General features: G+C 38.1%; 1 non-coding gene and 1 pseudogene across 1 annotated transcript; one reads left to right on the top strand and one right to left on the bottom strand.

Moving 5' to 3' along the window:
- Positions 1–2,611: 2,611 nt before the first annotated feature.
- Positions 2,612–3,575, bottom strand: LOC124080649 (heterogeneous nuclear ribonucleoproteins C1/C2-like; annotated as a pseudogene).
- A 13,696-nt stretch (positions 3,576–17,271) lies between these two features.
- On the top strand, positions 17,272–17,344 carry Trnae-cuc (transfer RNA glutamic acid (anticodon CUC)). Its single transcript has one exon. It is a non-coding gene; the product is annotated as a tRNA-Glu (tRNA).
- Positions 17,345–19,109: the final 1,765 nt, after the last annotated feature.

The following is a 19,109-nucleotide window of genomic DNA, read 5'->3' as shown; positions in this document are numbered from 1 at the left end:
CCATTTACCCCAGTGTGCTTTATAATGCCATCTTAAAAATAAGCCTTTACATGTAAAAAGTTAAGAAGTTCAGAATAATGGTTTTGCCTCCAGTGCTGGTTTCTTCTGATTCTGTTATGTTCAATATACTTTAAGGGTGATCAGTAATATTTTGTGGGATAATTTCCCTTTTGATCATTTGTTTCACTGATTGAAACACAAATGAACCATCTAGTTTTATAATCACCAAAGTGATAAGATATATTTATTATAATTTCTATTATCTGTTGGCTGTCCCAAATTATTTTATTTACACACGGAGAGTGTTATTAGTACCTAGTTTGTGTTATTGAAGGACTAAATAAGGTTTCCCATTTTTAATGAAAAGTGTTCTTTTTTGTTTTGGCATAATATGAGCATTAAAAAGTCCAGACCTTAGATCCATTGACCTAAAATCTGACTTTGAATAAACTCAGCTCTTTAGTAAATATACTCACATATACACACAAGAAGAATGAGAGAGGAAGGGAAACTTTCTGTCAAAAACATTAATGTAGTTAGTTATGTGATAATATAATATTCTTGGAAATCTATAATGAAGGGCAGAATAAACTACTTTTTTTTCAGTTCCCAGATGCACATGCAAAAATGCACAAAATCGGCATTGCAGTAATGCACATTAGGTGACAGCAAGAACCCATAAAGTTCATGTGAAAGTCATTAAAGTTCAGAATAAAATTCATGAATCTTACTGTTTAGTAAGGCTTTTAAACAGTAAGATTCATGAGTTAGTTAATTTCGTGCAATAGAATAGTTCTAACCAGTTTGGTCACTGATACTACTAAGTTCTATCAGGCACTGTCTTGTCTTTCTACTTATCTCATTGGAACCAGTTTGTTTCTTCCTTCTTTCTTTTTTTTTTAAAAAAATATATTTATTTGTTCTAATTAGGTGTAATAACAAAAGAATGCATTTTGATTCATTGTACACAATTGCAGCACAACTTTTCATTTCTCTGGTTGTACGCAATGTAGCGTCCCACCATACGTGCAGTTCATACATGTACCTAGGGTAATGATGTTCATCTCATCCCACCATCTTTCTTGCTCCCATACCTCCTCCTCTCCCTCCCCTTTGCCCAAAGTTTTTCCATTTTTCCCATGCCTTCCCCACCCCCCACCCCCATCTTTTTCTTTATTCTTACATTCTTTGCTTTCTGGTGTTTCTTACTTTGGCCTCCTAGTGCCACCTAGTGGTACATGGGGCATGAAGAAACTTTAGGTTGTCCTCTGAGATCTTGGCTTTTAGTATCTCCATGGATTAATAGGGACAGTTTCAAGTGTTCCTTCTTAACTTTGTGAGCCCAGCCCCTCTATACTGAGCATCAGGCTTTTATAGGTAGGGTTTTTAGGTACCATGCTCTTTTTTTTTTTTTTTTTTTGGTAGTGCTGGGGATTGAATCCAGGGCCTTGTGCATGTGAGGCAAGCACTCTACCAACTGAGCTATATCCCCAGCTCCCATGCTCTTTTCTACTTAGAGAAGTTAAAACATTGTCTTCACTAGTTTTGGGAAGGCACCTATGTGCTGCTATTTTCACTAAAGAAGTTTGAAGGGTATACACACCCATGTATATTTCCTACTCCTTTAAATCAGAAAACATTAATAATGTTGCTTTCATTAGGCCACTGTGACTCAAATCATAAGAGGGTGGCTTTAAATGTCATCTATCTTCTATGATTCCTAAACCAATGTGTCTACAGTCTACATTTGTTGTGAATGCCTACTTGATATTTTCATGTGGATATTGTGGCAAAGACAGTGGTGTTCCCTAAATAGCCCATCTACTTCCAGCTCTATGTGCAGTTTGTTGAGGCCCTGAGTTCTGGTCAGTTAGGCTGTGAGTGAAAATGTATTATGCATTCCTGGGTTGACCACAGAAGAGCTGATATGATATCTGTCCATTTGCCTCTTTTCTTTTTTTCCTGATTTAATAAGGACTTGTTTTTGATTAAAAAAAAAAAAAGGTCTCAAACATCAGGCTGCTCATAAAAGTGACCCACAGTATCAACTTTAGAAAACAAAGACTACTACACTAACTATTCTTCTAAAGATGCACTTAACATGCCAGCTCTCATTCACAAAAATACATTGTTGTATTTGTGTTGAACAGTTCTACACAGGACTATTATGTGGGGGATAAAACACATACCTCTAACTCGTTGCTGCTCTCAGGTGCTACAACTAAATGAGATTGCCTTTGCAGTTAGGGAAGCAACAACTGAAATCATGTATCAATGGAAAGAACTGTACTCCCTGCATAACAAGAGATTATTTTGGAGACAACTGATAAAAGCATATATTCTTTTTATTGTGAAGTCATGAAGAGGTATCAAAATTAAAAGCAAAAATTACAGGGTAAGACTTAACAAAACTGCTAGGAGCATCAAAAGAAGTGAAAAATGGTACTAGACATAGGGCAAAATGAATTAATGAACATGGGAAGGACAAAAATAGGGAGACCAGTGAGCATGTGCTGAAGATACTAGGGAGAGGATCTGGTGAAATTTTGATCTTAGACAAGAACCTAGGTAAAGAAATAATGGGATAAGATTTCTAAACCCCACTATGTGTTTAAGAGTCATGCAGTTCTTCCTCTGCCTCTATTTGATCATTCTTGATCAACTCCAGCTGGTCATCCCCCATCTTCATTATCGTCATCATCCAATAGGTCCCCCTCCTCAGCAGAGTCATCTGTACCCTCCTCAGACTCCATCTTCACATTAGTCTCATTGTTCTTTAGGGAGCTGCTTGTTTGCTCTGCTCCTTTTCAATTTTTTTCCAGGCTTTCCAAAAGAGAATCCACTTTTTGTTTTATTTGGGTCAGCTCCTTCTTAATGGCCTGAAGGTCATCTCCTTTCAACTTTCCAGACTTCAAAGAAGATCCCTGCAGTCTGCCCTTCGAATTGAAGCCACTTTTGCCCCTTCAGGAGTTGTTTCCTGATACACGCTGGCATTTAGAGGGCACCACAGCCCTAACAATAATAGGAGGAGGAGGAACTCATGCTGGATAACTATAAATCCTGTTATAATAATCCTGTTGAAAGTCATAGTCCAAGTTAAAAGAGGAGCTTAATAGAGGGGACAGAGAAGGGTGTTCTGGTATCGACCCGTACATCTCCACTGCAGATCATTTCACACCTGCCCTTCCTCTGTTCACTTTTGGTTCTGCAGCCATTAATATCCAAAACCTGCCAGCAATCATTCTGCCATCCTCTCTTGCTACACAACCTTTGGGAGGGAACAAAAAATGTTTCACCTCTTAAAATCTCTAACCTTTACTCACTCCGCCTCATGTGCTTAGCTCAGCTTCTCTCATTTCTTCTCATTCATTCTCTCATTCTTCTCAGCATTTCTCTCATTTATATACTGGATGATGGCAAAAGCCCTTATGGACAGAACAACCCACAATTTTGCCATACTTTGAGAAGATTGCCTCCACATCAGACTTCTTGACCACCAGAGTGTTGAGATTCCCAATGAATACATGGGAGTTCATGGATGGAGGATCTGTCTTGTTGGTAATATTGCTAGTCATCATGGTTGATAAAGTTCCTCACAAAGATGAAAGAACATCACCCAGGAAGGGTGTGCATCTGTTCTGAAGGCCCCTCTGGTTAATGCTGTTCTGGGCTTGGCATCCATGTTGCTACCAGTGGCCTCTTTTTCTATCACAAAAATTAACACCATCCTATATGGGAGAATCTCTACCAGCCCAAGGCTTTGAGTGATTGTGTGGAACAAAGACCACATGCTTTTCCCCCTGATACACTTCCCCAGTTTCCACCAAGATGTGAAAGACATATAACTTAAGTGAAAAATAAAATTTTGTTGGTAAGGCATTGAAATTTTGAGGTTGTTATTATAACATAGCGTAGTTTAACCTGGTATCTCATGATAATATCCAATTTCACTGTATTTAAATTAAAATGTTAGTTTTCAATGCAAGGAAGTATTTATCAGCCAAGTTCCCAGATGCCCAGTCAAGGGCCAACCTTGCAAGCCAAAGTTTTTAAGGATGTTGGTCTCAGATCAGCTTTGTGAACTCATTACTGCACAGGGGGAATAATGAAAAAGGAAATGCCAAGTCTCTAAATTAAACATATGCACACAAACTACCGCCTTCTCCCTTAGTGCTGTCCTTTTGAGAAAACAAACCACGTTGTGTACTCTCTTCAGGCATACAAAGGAGAAAGAAGAACAAAGAAGAAGCTGAGCTAAGCACATGAGGCGGAGTGAGTAAAGGTTAGAGATTTTAAGAGGTGAAACATTTTTTGTTCCCTCCTGACTTTTACGTTCCAGGTGAAACTCTTTTGAGTCCTGGGCATTAAGCAAATCATACATACCTGTTAATTAAGGGTGGAAAAGGGCATGTAAGCACTGAACACCAGGTAGGCTGCATTGAGCTGGAAGCGAGCCTTGGCTATTTGTTTCAGGCCAGGCTTAACAAATATACACTGAGTTACTTGGGTCCAGTAGCAGACCCAAAGAGCTTTTGGTGATATGAATCATAGGATTCAGACTCCTGCTTCTTGACCTTGAATGATGTTCAGGAAATTCACATTGGTCACATTTGGTCTCAGCAGAGTAAGAGAGACCTAGAGTCACTGGAGAGCAGAAACAGATAAGGTAAAGACTAAATTATAGAACAAATATCTTTTGGTACTTTGGCCTTTTAACTTAAAGCAGTAGATAGAGTAATGTTTGCTGCAATTAGAGATATTGATAGAAATAAAACTAAAACTTCATATCTCCCCCACATGGGTCCTTTCCAGGATCCTGAGGTTCTAAGAGACACTAGTAATGTGCTCACATGGTTATCCTTTATACACACACAGAATATATAGAGAATATATATAAGCTGGATGCAGTGATGCATGCCTATAATCCCAGCAGTTTGGGGGGCTGAGGCAGGAGGATTGCAAGTTCAAAGTCAGCCTCAGCAACTTACTGAGGTCCCAAGCAATCCAGCATAACCCTATCTCTAAATTAAATATAAAAAAGGGCTGGGGATGTGGCTCAGTGGTTAAGTGCCCCTGGGTTCAATCCCTGGTACCAAAAAAAAAAAAAAGAAAAAACCTGAAAATATATTTATATATACTGTGTGTGTGCGTGTATGTGTGTGTATGTGTGTAAATAATTTAAGAACAAACTAAAAAATGTAGAAAAGTTGTACAGGGTCACTCTATATCACAACAACCATTTCAGTGTATATTTCCAATCTGATGTCCATCAGCCTCTAATGCTTTAGTGTATATTCCTGCAAACAAGGACTTTCTTCTCATAATTGTAGTCATGAAATCAGAAAGTTTCTGATGGCATATTACCATCATTTAAAAATTTTTTTAGTTGTAGATGGATACGATACCTCTATTTTATTTATTTAAGGTTTCTTTTTTTTTTTAAATGTTGTACAAACAGTCGAACTCAGTGCTTCACACATGCTAGGCAAGTGCTCTACCACTGAGCTATGACTGCAGCTCCAACATTATCACCCTTTAATTCCTCTTTTTTGTCTTTTTTAGTTACACATGACAGTAGAATGTATTTTGACATATCATATATAATGGAGTATAACTTCCCATTCTTGTGGTTTACATGATGCAGAGTTTCACTGGTCATGTATTCATATATGAACATAGGAAAGTTATGTCCAATTCATTTTACTGTCCCATTCCCATCCCCACTGTTCAATCAAGTGAACACCCCCACCCCTAGCCTATTGTAAGTTAGCATACGCACATCAGAGAGAACATTCGGCCTTTGGTTTTCTGGGATTGGCTTATTTCACTTAGCGTGATAGTCTCCAGTTCCATCCATTTACTGGCAAGTGTCATAAGTTCATACTTCTTTGTGGCTGAGTAACATTCCATTGTATATATGTACCATATTTTCTTTATCCATTCATCTGTTGAAGGGCACATAGGTTGGTTCCATAGCTGAGCTATTGTGAATTGAGTTGCTATGAACATTGACCATCATTTAATTCCTAAATCCAGTTCTGAATCAAGGTTACATTTAGTTGTCAGGAATATTTAGCCTCTGTCAATCTGAGATAGTTATTTGGTCTTTCCTTAACATTTAAAAACTTGACATTTTTGAGATGATATGCCATCCATTTTGTGGAATGTCTCTCAATTTGAGTTTGTCCAATGTTTCCTCTTAGTTAGTTTCAGTTTATACAAAAAGTAGAGACTAAACTTTGAGTACTGGTGGGCTGTAGAGCTACCTTTCTGTTCCTTTCTCCCTGGCCAGAGCTTGCTTTACTCTACGACCTTGCCATCTACCCCACTAGGAACACCCCACTTTGAACTACTGTGCTCCATATCTCCCACCAAAGTCCCCCCACTTCACGACTGAAGTGTTTATGGAAAAAAGAGAAGAAGGAGAGAAATTGTTATAGTAATATGTTTTGGGAAAATGTATACAAATAACAATTTAACTTCAATTTGAGACCATTGTCTCTTTTCCTTCTGTTGCAGGCACTTTTGGGGTTCTGGCTAAGGATATATTGAGTTGGAAATGAGTTTAGTTTTAGTTTAGTGGTATATACTTATATGGTTTATAGCTTCCAAGAGTATTCCTGCTGCCTACTGAGATGACTTTCTGTGTATGCCTACACCAACGTGAGGGCCAGGCGTCTATCAAAATGTGAATATGGACTGAAGCATCTGGCATGAGAATGATCTCTGAGTAATGGAGGAGAAGACTGATTTGAAATGGATTGAGCCAGAAGTTAGTTTGTGGAAATTTCTCTTATCAGATTTTTATTAAATTTATAAAAATTATAAGTATGAGGACCTTTCCTCATTGACAGTATACTTGAGGGTATATAATGTAAACTATAAATCCACCATGTGTCTTTCTTGATAGGAATTTCATGAAATAAAATACACCAGAATTCCCATGTCTAAAGTACATAAACCTGTACCAGGACTATAAACAGTGAGTTTGTTAATTTTGAAAAAGTAATGGTATAAGAAATATTGTCATTATAAAAATCATAAAGTGCACTACCAAGGAATACAGAGTGTCTAACTGGAAATTGTCCATGACAGGTTTGGGTAAGCAGCACTCTCTAGGTTGCTCCAAATTCCATTCTGCACTCTAGGTCAGAGAGGGAATGATGGAGGGACAAATCTTGTATTCATGTAACATATCCTCATTCTCAAAGTTATTCCATACAATAGTGCTTGAAAAAGTGCACCTCAAGGCTAATGCTTAGCCAGTGTCACTGAAAATAGCCACTGAGACACAAGATTAGAAATACGTGCTCCTGAGAGAACTCTAAGTCAGTAGAGACTCTGCTTAATCCGATACAAAAACTCAGAATTGAAATAGCAATGAGGAGATTTTAATCAACAAGAGAAAGACATCTGGAGACTGAGGCCTCTACTTTCTCAAATTTTGAAACTTACAAGAAAGCATGATGATCCAGTTGCCTCTGTCTGAAATAAATACATAGGTGCTTCTCTTCCTACCCCTGAGATTGGTGAAACATGATGTCCAAATTTACCTCTCATGAAAAGATTTTTCCAAAATGAATTTGTACTTTCATAGGTCATATATTGGGCTGTCTGCCCTGACTGACAGCCAGCCTGGGAAAGTTGACCCCCAGATTCTGTCCTCTTAGATCCTAAGCCTATGGGAATACATCTTTTCTTGGCAGTTGCTCCAGAATACAAACAGTTTGTTTCCTAACTTGGGTAGGTAGGTGAGAAGCCAATACTGTAATAATGTTCTGGTTCCTTCTAACACTTCAAATTCTTTGATGAATGAAATTCATCATGGGAGATGAATGATTAGCACCTCAGAGATCCTAACAGAGTGACCTATTCTAGGGGAGAGACAGGCTACAATAGGACCCCCTGCAGCAGAGACTGCTTAGAAATTTGGAAGGACTTCATTTTTTTTTTCATACAAGGGCAGAAAAATTGCGTTTTGAACTTTGAACTTTTGATTTTTTGAACTTTGGTTTTTGGATTTTGATACCTTTGGACTTTCTCTTGCAATGGAATTTAATCTCTGAACATCAGTTTCTAATAGACCTTGTTTTATAATCCAGATATGGAAAAGTTGGTTTTTGATTTTCATTGTTTGTTTGTTTTTGATTAAGTCCCCCTCATCCTAACAGGGGATAGAGTCTAGGAGTAGTAGTTTAATTGAGGTCTCTCCACATGAAACCCCCCAGGGGTAAGGGATATACCTTCCTGCCTACCATTCTGCTGAGCCTGGTATTTCTGGCAGTGTGTGCCGCATTGAGTGTGTGCTCTATTTTTTTAATGTCAAGGTCTCCACATCTCTTGTGGGCACGCTTCAGCCCAGTGATCGACTTCACTCCCTCTTGTTATGGAATTGCTTAAGTTCACACAACTATTCCTAGGGAAGATTCCCAGTGTTTCTCACATATGTTCCTGGAGATTTTTCCTGTGGCCATTCAAGACGTGGCTTCTGATGCTTCTTCATCTGGTTTCCTCAGGTCTTAGTGAGCAACAGTGCTCCTGCCACATGCCCTTTAAGACAGTGTTTCCAGATTGTAAATATTGGAATGTGTTTTGAGTGCTTCAGTCCCCTCTGCTCTGCTACTGTTCTTTGTAGACTCAGCTGAGTTCCCAAAGGTTTAACTTGCTTCTTAAGTTGGTGCCTTCCTTTCTTTGTACATGCATTGTCAAAATGGAATGTCTGTGCAGACAGGATTTTCCTTAGCTGGATAATCCTAGGAGGAGGTGAACTGCCATTAGATCAACATCTAAGGCAGGCCTGAATTTGCTCTGCTATTGTCCACCTGGATTTACTTTAATATATGTCATCTGGTTAGCCCTAACTCAACACTTTTCTCTTGCCTGTTCCCTCAAGGTATAGGCCTCAACAATATGCATTATCTACAAAAGAGCTGTATCATTTTATAACTCATCTGTAATCTCTGAGCATTTAATCCTGATTATCCCTTCACTATCTGTCCAACTTTTCATAACCACTGTCATATGTGCCCTAGTCTTTAAAGGGATGATTCTAATGAATTTAGCCAGAAAGGTGGGGTTACAAACTCCATATGTGACTTCTGGGGGCCTGTATATATATGTGTGTGTGTGTTGGAGGTGGGGACAATTTTCAAAGAAAGGTTATTGGGAAGATGGCAGAAGCTCCCAAAAGGTGTCCACTTTGGGATTTGTTTTGCATGTTGATTTGTGAAAAGCTCTGAGAAATACTGCTGCAAAGAGACCTGGTTGAGAATAAAGGAATAAACTAGAAGATATCATAAGGAAATACTCAGAAAGATCCAGAATGTGGGATATTTTATAAGACAACTGGATTAGTTTCTTTAAAAACCCAATATTGGGGCTGTAGATACAGGTCAGTGGTAAAGTAATTGCCCAGTATGCTCAAAGTCCTAGCACTACAAAACAAACCACCACCATGACCAACAAAAACCCACAATATAATTTTTAACAGGTCAGAAATATCTTTTTAGAATTTAAAAAAAACCCTAAAGAAACATCACAGTCAAATGAAATGTGCGAATTTTAATAAGATTTTTGTTCAAAAGAAAAAAGTCTATATGAGTTATGTTGAGAACAGAAGGGAAATTTTAATGTGGAGTTGGTATTAAAGGATATTAGAGAAAATTATTGTTGATTTTCTTAAGAGTAGTAATAATGCTTTTGTGTTTATGTAAGACTGTCTTAAGCGATGAATGCCAAAGTATTTAGAGGTGAGATACAAAGAGGTCAAGATGTTTGCAACTGATTTTTAAGTCATTTACCACCAACAACAGTAATTTATAAAAGCAAATATGACAAAATGTTAACAAGTGTTGAATTTTAGTGGTGAATATGTGGGCGTTCTTTTGTGTTATTCTTTCAGCTTTTCTGTATGTTTTTTAATAAAACGTTTTAAAAGGAGAGAAACCTATTTAACCTAGTGTTCTAAACTAAACGTTTGGCTATGAAACTTTTTTCCCCTTATAATAATATACCTAAGCATCTGCTGCTTCACAGAGTACATTCTGGAACATATTTGCCTAGGGCAAGCTCTTAGTAACTACATTAAAAATATAATGGGCATGGTGGCACACGCCTGTAATACCAGCAGTTCAGGAGGCTGAGGCAGGAAGATCACAAGTTCAAAGCCAGCCTCAGCAACTCAGTGAAACCCTGTCTCAAAATAAAATATATAAAAGGGCTGGGTTTGTGGCTCAGGGGTTAAGCACCCTGGGTTCAATTCCAGTACAAAACAACAACAACAAAACAAAACCCTATATACAATAATGATAAATGATCAGTGAAAAATAAAAATCTTAAAGATAAAATACACTTCACAAACCCATCTCACTAGCTGAGAGAGAGCAAGTATAATGCTCTTAACACAGTGATATAACTTCATTGGTCAGAGGGATGAAAGGTCAAAGCTTACATAGTGATTCTGAAGGTAATATCAATTACCCAAATTCTTACTTTAATACAGCATTCAGTTAGATGGTACTGCTCAAATTCATCACCCAAGAAACACTACCTCTTCTGCCTCCAAAAGAAAGATCTTGGTAAAATTGGGAGGATTCATATGTGTCTGTTTGACACCATGTCTGTTGTCTAATCCCTGTCAGCTATGCAATTGTCTTGGGGTTTCATAAATATTTTACTAAAACATTCAAGGACTGGAACAATTTATGTGACAGACATTGAATTGATTTGGGCTTACTCACTGCTGTAACTGGGTCATCCTCTTCTCTGTCTCTATTTCCTCTTCTCTTAGGATGAACTCTTACAAATGAGTCCTGGAAGATTGTTTCTCACCAGTCCCACTGTTCCTGACCATTACATCTATGGTAAAAATTACTCACAGCCTCCAGGTTAGATGAAATAGTTAGGACCTAATATTTTATCTCTATTTTTATGGGAGATGAGCTTAAGACCCAAGGCACTAGGACCTGAGGTGGCCTCCCTATGTAAGGGATGAGGTAATAAAGAGAACTCCATCATTCCTTATATTTATTTGGATGCCTTTAGAGAAAACAATAGCTAAAACTGATGAAACAATAACAAAATTTACTATTTCAATGATAAGAAGATCTGGGGTTGGATGGCTCAACCTTTGGTTAATTCAGCAACCCATCTACATCATCAAGAACTTGGGATCCTTTCACCTTTCTATAGTTCTAGGCTCTAGGTGTTGGCCTTATCTTATGTTTAATTCCCTTTTATGTAGGAAGACCAGGGGGAAGAATGGTATTTACATGGTGGTTGTTGTATTGGTCAATTTTCTGTTGCTAATAGTTTTTACAAAAAGAGGTTCACTTTGACTTACAGTTTTGGAGGTCCAAGACCGGTCCACACATGGTGATGGCCTTCTTGCTTGCAGTCTAGAGGAGGCACAGGGAATCACATGGCAGGAGACAAAGACCACATTGTACATTTGCCTCTTCTGGTCCCTCTCCCTTTTGTAAAGCCACCAAGATTCAATCATGACCCCAATGACCTTTTATAATCCTATAATGATATCATCCTACATGTTATAGTTGGATTAAATTTCCAACTTCTTAGGGGCTGGGGATGTGGCTCAAGCGGTAGTGTGCTCGCCTGGCATGCGTGCGGCCCGGGTTCGATCCTCAGCACCACATATAAACAAAGACTTTGTGTCCGCTGAAAACTAAAAAATAAGTATTAAAAACTTCTCTCTCTCTTTTAAAAAAAAATTTCCAACCTCTTAATACCTCACAATGGAAATTAAATTTCAATACATGAAGTCTTAGGGGACACACTCAAACCATATCCAAGGCACAGCAATTGTCTTAGATTTATTGCTGAAACACGTTCATCCTGAATAAACCAGAGTTCTGCTAGCAAGGCAGGAGGGTAATGCAGGGTAACTCAAAGCCTGCTGTGTTTCTCACAGCTGCTCCTGCATTGATGTTTGTGGGCATGAGGTTTCTCTAACATTTTCAACTTTTAAATGAAAAAATGGCGGTTTCCTGAAGTTAAATGACATGCTTTAGGGAAATATAAGACATATCCCCAAAACATGATGTCTGTAGCCACATCTTGAACATCAGGTCACTCCCCAGAACTAAGAAGTTCCATATTCTAGCCTTGCATCCATGTAAATTCACCCTAGCCTGCCCTGGAAACACAGAAAGCCCCCACAACCAGAAGATTTAGGAATAAAACCTTGTCGTCATCTAATTTAGTACAACCTGAGAATATTATTTGAAGTGAAGATTCATGTGTTGTAACAAAATGACCCACAGAATGTAGTGGTTTAAAGAAGAAAGAAATGTATTACCCTCATACATAATCTGACCGGTTTGGACTGTCTCTGCCCCCATGAATTCAGATTGCTTTCATTTGATATTCTGACACTCCCTAGCATCTTGTCCTCATCTGCATGGTGGAACCCAAGTCCTTGCTACATGATATAATGGTCATGTCATTTGTTCTGTGGAGGAGTCTATATCTAGAAGGCATGAGAAATGAGTCTCTTGCTATAGTCAAAAACTAAGCAGGCTAGGAAATGCAGTCTCTGGTTGAGAAGAAGGAAAAATGGATTTTGGTGAACTGGCTGGTAGTCTCCTCCTTTCCCAACAAACGAGTTCTTTATTTGAATTATTTGGAGACTGAAATGATGAAAAATCCTGACATAATCATATCTCCCCTCACCCCCAATGCAGCCATTTTGTTTTTCAGGCAGCCATTTTCTAATCCAACACTGTTCTTCCTGACTCCTATTTGTGCATGTCCTGGCTGGGGTTCTAACAAACATGTAAGCTTATAAAGTAAGACCTGTTTCTTAAGTTGAACTTTTTGCTATTTTTAGATTACAAAAACAAAACAAATAAACTAACAAAACCAAAAAACAAACAAACAAACAAAAAACACAGCTCTGCTGGTTATAAGCTGTAAGCTCTTTAGACCAGGAAATGTATTTTTAGCCCCAATTCCATAACTGTGAATGATTATGATACATGCCTTTGAGGTTGTTGTGAGGATTAAATTAGTTAATGCTTGCAGAGTACCAAGTACACCATGCCTTCTTCATAGAAATATTATGTAAATTAATAAATTAACAACTTTAGCTATTATGATTATGATGACGTTAAATTGAGCACACAATGATTCATGAATGGAGAATCCAAACTGGAAGTGGTTCAGGCATCTGCTAATGGGGCACAAGGGGAAAGCTTTCTTACGGTGAATGCAATCCTGGTAGAATGTTAAAGTATGTGGTTCAAGATACTATACCTAATGCCCAGTTGTCTCTTGTAATTGGCTGAGCTTAAGTTATGTTTTCTTTTCAATTCTGAGTTAGGTTTAAGTTTGTTTAAGTAGGAACCCACGGTTTTAGAGCCATATCAGTCTAAAGGCCTCCCATTTCATTATTGTAACAATTATGAATATGTTTTCCAGTGTTCCTCTTACAATATACCTTCTGGTAAAGCTGACAATAGTATCTTACTTACTTGCAATAATAAAATAATATTCAGCACTGTCCAAGTTTGGCAAGAAGAGTTTTACCACATGAAAAAATGACTCATAGTTGGGGCCTGACTCTATCCCCTTAATTTGACTTTCCTCTGTGGTTCTCTCATTTCAATGTTGGTATGAAATCTCATTAAATCATATGATAAACACTTAAACATTCCAATTCAATGTGTCATTGGAGACTACAATCCAGGTCTTCTGAATCCTGGATTTTCTGACCTACATTTTTATTGCATCTAATACCATTTTACTACTCTACCCATTATTAAGATGTATGTTGTTGTAAAATGAACCACCCCCAAAATTTAAGGGTTTCAGGAGTGGTGATTTGAATCACTGTCTCTCTGTCTAGCAACAGGAATGCTCCTGCATTGGGAACTCCTTGTGCAAAGACATGAGTTGAGACTGCCCAGTTGCTATGGTGACGCCCTGTTTAAAGGCGGTTCTGTGCATGGCATGGCACTATCAGTCTTGACTCTGAATTCAGACACCAGCTGCCAGGGGTAAAGAATTATGAATGCAAGTTGATAATTATAATTGGACTGCACAGGACTTTGTCCTTTAACCTGCTTGCTTTGAAGAAACTTTCTCACCAAAAAACCCTTTGATGTTAAAATCTATAGAATAAGTGTGCTGTGTTAGCTCTATGTCATTACTCTCCATCAGAGAGTAATATCCCACCTGGTCTCTATGTGTGTCTGTTTATCTTTTCTAACCCCCCATTGCCCCTCACGGGTTTTCTGAATTAACAGCTGTCTAGGTCCTGGCATAAGGAATTAAAATAACAATTTTTTTTAATTGAATGGATTATTATTTTAGTACTGGGGATTGAACCCAGGTCCTTAAGTATGCTAGGCAAGTGCTCTACCACTGAGTTATATCCCTATTCCTGATTTATTAATTTCTCATAGTTCTGTGGATTAGCTCAGCAGGTCTTCTACTGATCACTCCTCTGCTTACTCATATGGGTCATCTGAAAGCTATACTCAGCTGGGATAATTGGGTGGCTGGACCTCTGTTTCCATATCGTATTTTATTCTGGGTTTTTTCATAGCATGGAAATCTTGGGACAACTTTATTGAAAGAACAAGATGCCATGTATTAATGTTCATGAAGATGCTGCTTATAAACTGGCCACTGTGGTGTACACCTGTAGTCCCAGCTACTCAGGAGACTGAGGCAGAGGATTACAAGTTCAAGACCAGTCTTGAAAACTTAGAAAACCCTGTCTCAAATAAAAAGGGTAGGGTATGTAACTCATTGGTAAAATGTTTGCCTAGCAAGCATAAGGCCCGGGTTCAATCCACTTGACCAAGTCTAGACTCTACGTGGAAAAGGTTACATAGGGTGATTATCAGGAGGTGTGATTCTTTGGGGGCCATTACTGTAATAATCTACACCATCACATTTTCTCATTATTACTCCCTGACCTATCCCAGGAAAAGGACAACAGAATAACAATAACTATTCATAGGTAACCACCCAAAAGCTAAATTTAAAGTGGAATATATATCTGGGATAAACAGTAGACATCTATGTATATGCTAATGTCATGTAGTGCTCTGCCTATGATGGATCATTAAATAATATCTAATTCAATTACCAATGAAAGAGTTTGCAAATTCTGTCCTCTGACATTAATAACTATAGGTTGATGTTTTTCAAAAAAGTACTTGCCATACAAATTATACATCTTCCATAGAATATGTATATTTTCAAATTCAAGAATTACAACTTTGATTTTCTCTCATTTTCCCTACTGTGTCCAATACAATATCCAATACAGTCCCTCAGTACATGTTAGCTAATGGATTACATAAAAGTATATTTGCAATTGTTCTATTTCTTTGATTAAAAAAACATAAGTTATTATGCAATAGGCTAAAATGGTACTCTGTTTTTCTTGCCAAGCTTTTACTTCAGTTAGAGACCATTTGCTGTTACAAATATCAGAAAATTCATCTCAGCTGCTTTAGGTGATAGAAAATATATTGGCTTAATTACCAGGATATCCAATAACCTGACCTTGGTGGTGGTTGGCCTGACATTTCAATGAGGTCATTAAGCACCTGAGTTCATTTCATCTCCTCACTCTGCCATATCTATCATGCTGGCTTCTTTTTATGGTTTCCTCCCTTTGTGGACAGAGGTGCCTGCCAGTAGCTATTGGGACTACATGCTCATTCATTTACCTTGAGAGAGAGAGAGAGAGAGAGAGAGAGAGAGAGAGAGAGAGAGAGAGCGCACGAGCGAGCGAGCATGCTAGCTGTCATAGCTCCCTCAGAAGAATTAAGAGGTTCCTTCCTGGATACCCCTCACAAACCTCCCCTCATTCTCATTTACCTTTATTGGATTGTATAACCATTCCTGAGCAAGATGTGATAGTGAGGGGGATGGAATTACTTTGAGGAACTTAGACTAATCAAGTTTCAATCTTGGAATGGGAGAAGATTCAGTTTTCTGATTCTCTCAGAGCTCTTGACTGTTTCTGAGGGATAAACATCCTAATAGAAAACTGTGAACTGTTAGAAAAGGGGTATGGAGGCTACGAAGGTCATCAACAATGCTCACTACCCCTTCTACAAGGCTCAACGGTGTATTATTAAGTACTACTATTGATGCATTAATCTTAATTAATTATGATGATGCCCCAAAGTCTTTTGCATCCTTTCATGTGATATTACTCAATTGGATTTTTATCCCCCTGCCCAGTGTAACAGAAAATAACAATAGCTATTATGTATCGAGGGAATCTGAAGAGATAATCACGACTTCTCCACCCCCACTCAATCAAGTATTTTACATACATTGATCCTATGAAGAAGATTTATTGATGAGAAAACCAACACCCAAATATATTCAGTAGGAGTCAGTGGTATAGCTGAGTCATAGAGTGCTTGCTTAGCATATGCAAGGAAGGGCCTGGGTTTGATCCACAGCACCAAAGATGGGGGAATCAGAAAACTGTCCAAAGGCATACAACTACTAAGTATAAAAATGAAATTGAAGTTTGAGTCTTTAGATTCTGAGTACTGTGATCTTTTTATATTACACTGCCCCCAAACTCAGCAAAATATTTGTTTAGTCAAACCACTCATTTTTGCTATAATATTTTACCTGTGATCTTTAGGAATGGAAGGGAAACTTGTTGCCAGCTGGCGGGGCAGACAAGATGAGCTGGGTTTAAAGGAGTTGGCTGGAGCAAAAACTAAGAAAACAGCAAAGAAACCATGTAACACACGAACATGCGTTTCGAGGGTGAGACTGTTCTGTGCCCCAAGGGACAGCTCCACACTGGAGAATGCTGGAAGGAGCAAGAGAGCAAGCGCACCTGGAACCCCCCTATTTATTGGGGAAAATACATTCGATAGAATATTTCCACCCAAATAAGGCAAGTGATAGGGTTTCGAAAGGTGGAGCCTTGCTTGGGGATGTCTTGTGGTCAGCGGATTGACTGACATCTTGGCAAGTTACACGCATCTCAGGTGCTGTGTGGGATCACAGGCAGAGTGAGAGGAAAGCACACTTGCATCACACAGCTCAATCAGCACGCAACACCAGACCAGTCCCCTCATATGCTCAAATGTGCATACCTCACACACACACACACACACACACACATGGCCCATGGATGGCTCGAGACATTGCCCCCTTTCTTAATTTATAAATGCAATTGAGGGGTTATAACTTCCAGTCACTAGATCCTTGGTCTGAGGATGTCATGATCTATTATGACATAAAAAGAATTATTAAAAGGGCTGGGGTTGTGGCTCAGTGGTAGAGCGCTTGCCTCTCATGCATGAGGCCCTGGGTTCGATCCTCAGCACCACATTAAAAAAAAAAATGGGTAAATAAAAATAAAGATATTGTGTCCATCTACAACTTAAAAAAATTAAAAAAAAAGAATTAGTAGAAAACATATCATTTCAATAACATACCATGTAGAATGTTTTTAGGATTAAAGCCATTTAATTCTTGAAATATTTGATCAACTAGAGAGGTAAGATCCAAAAGATCAATTTTACCTTTTTGAACACCCTGGATATGGTGAAGTAACTCCAGGTTATTATTATTGCTTTGCCAAATACCCATCAGAAGATTTTTAATCTTTTCCCAATCTTATTGGGAAGCATTGTATTTGGCCGCAGTAACACAGACATATTTATAATCAACATGGCATTCAAGCCTTAAACTTGAGAGCAGAAAGCTCATGTGCAATATTTATTACAGCAGCTTCTAGAGCATTCAACTTAGTTTCAATCCTTCCATCAATATTCATCTGATTATGGAACACTTTAAGTAATTTAAGCCAAATTATTAAGAAAATTTACATGTTGTAAGTTTTAAAACATAGCTGCAGAGGCTGTAATCGTAGAAACAATGAATAAAAGTAAAGTAGCCACTGCAAAGATCATGAGACCAAGAGCTTGCTTAGGTCTGGTTAACTGGGCATGTATCTGTTGCAAAGCCTGAACACCAACTTCAACATACCACGGTTCTGAAATGTTAGCTGGCACTAAGACAACAGAGGGTTGATGAAGGATCAAAGTTACCTTCCTCTATTATAACTAGTGATATAGGTAGTTAAATTTCATTTTTTACAGGCTACAAGATATTTATTATCTTTTCTGTTAATTCTCACATTTCCAATAATTAGAGCATAAGGAGATTGAATGTAGGCCCACAGGCCATAGCAGGAACCTTCCTTACAATTCCTGTCTACAAAATCAGCATAGATCTGTCAGTAATGCAAAAATTCTGGGGCAGCAATTAAGCACCAAACATCCTTTTGGATGCCGTCTCGCCAAGGGTTAAATTATAACCAATAAAACCTCCAGGGGTCATGGCATCCTTGCGTAATTAATTGTCTTTGTCAATTCTAGGAGACCAGTCTAAAATATATCCACTATTTCTAGACACTTTATGTCGTAATGGAAAGACATTTGCACAATCCATCCATTTAGGAAAGGTGCCAAATTCTATTGTAGAGTGATTAGGGCAATCATATATCGGTGGATATTCTATGTAAATAACTGGCTTTTATGGGAAAATTCTATTTCAATAATCTTTCTATTTTGACAAATGTCCAGATGGTATAGTCTTACATTCTAAGGACCAGCAAGATTGGCTGGTTTAGGTTCCCATATGCTGTCTTTTCCTCAAAAGATACCCTTAGACAGCCAGCATTCTTCTCATGGAATCAACATATAGCTAGCTGACCATTATAGCCAATATAATTAATCTAGTCACATGGATGTATTTTCCAGTCCACATTGTAAAGTACATTAAAAGTGGACTTGGGGAATTGGGTCCACAGAAGTCTCTTTATAGGTTTTTCTTACCTGGCAGCTCGTGAAGCTTGTATGGTTGTAAATTCTATGGTTGGAGATTTACCTTCTTATGTCAAGTTTTTCAGCCATTTCTATGATGACAGATTTAGATTCTATCCTTTGAAATCTGATTTAATTTGCTGAACCATGTTCAGCAGTAGTAAGACTTTTAGTATTACAATGTAAGTATAATTTTTTGAAATATCCCGTAAAATTTAGTGCATGTATGTAGAGTCCTGTTTTTTCCCTTTTTATTTATTTAAATTG

Source organism: Marmota monax, unplaced genomic scaffold, assembly GCF_021218885.2.
Source record: "Marmota monax isolate L192 unplaced genomic scaffold, Marmota_monax_Labrador192_F-V1.1 WCK01_AAM20220418_F8-fsc00018, whole genome shotgun sequence".
Classification (NCBI taxonomy): Eukaryota; Metazoa; Chordata; class Mammalia; order Rodentia; family Sciuridae; genus Marmota; species Marmota monax.
Note: the sequence above shows the minus strand (reverse complement) of the source record. Positions and strands in the feature narration are given on the sequence as shown.